General features: G+C 35.8%; 1 protein-coding gene across 1 annotated transcript in view; it reads right to left on the bottom strand.

Annotated features, from left to right (window-relative positions):
* Window positions 1–810, bottom strand: part of CDH17 (cadherin 17) — a 165,297-nt gene that overhangs the window by 22,826 nt on the left and 141,661 nt on the right. The gene's annotated exons all lie outside the window — the stretch shown is intronic.

Raw genomic sequence — 810 nt, 5'->3', positions numbered from 1 at the left:
CACAAAAGACTTATACAAAGAAAACTACAAAACACCACCACAAGAAACCAAAAGAGACATACATGAATGGATGAACATACATAAATGAAAGTTTATACCATGCTCATGGATAGGAAAACTTAACATTGTAAAAATGAAAATACTACCCAAAGAATTCTATGGATAAATGCAATCCCAATGCAGATTCCATCATTATTCTCTAAAGAGAGGAAAAAACTAATTACCAACTTTATATGGAAAGGAAAGAGATCCTGGATAAGCAAAGCACTACTTAAGAAGAATAAAGTAGAAGGCCTGACATTGTCCTATCTCTAAACCTCCTGTACAGTGAAAATAGCCTGGTATTGGTACAATAACAGACACATAGACCAATGGAACAGAATTGAGAACCCAGAAATAAATCCATTCACGTATGGATAGCGAACTCATGATGGATTAAAGTGTAACACCTAAAACCATAAAGATCATCAAAGAAAAAGTAGGGTCAAACTTAGGTGCCCTAATACAAAGCATAAATACACTATCAAACATAGCTAAAAATGCACTAACAGCAGAAGACAAACTAGATGACTGAGACCTCCTAAAAATTAAACATTTATATGCATCAAAACTCGGAAGGAAGGTTGGGCATTCCTACTTCCGTAGTGATACTGCCTTGGAAACCCAAGGAGGGGTTGCTGTGAGTCGGGGCTGACTCAAAGGCAAATAACAACAACAACAACATGCATCAAAAGACTTTGTCAAAAGAGTTAAAAAAGAACCTACAGACTGGGAACAAATTTTTGGTAATGACATATTTGACAAAGGACT

The sequence above is a fragment of the Orycteropus afer genome, unplaced genomic scaffold (assembly GCF_000298275.1).
Source record: "Orycteropus afer afer isolate SDZICR_OR568_19922 unplaced genomic scaffold, OryAfe1.0 scaffold00021, whole genome shotgun sequence".
In the NCBI taxonomy this organism is placed as follows: domain Eukaryota; kingdom Metazoa; phylum Chordata; class Mammalia; order Tubulidentata; family Orycteropodidae; genus Orycteropus; species Orycteropus afer.
The sequence above is the reverse complement of the archived record's forward strand: the minus strand, read 5'-3'. Positions and strand labels throughout refer to the sequence as shown.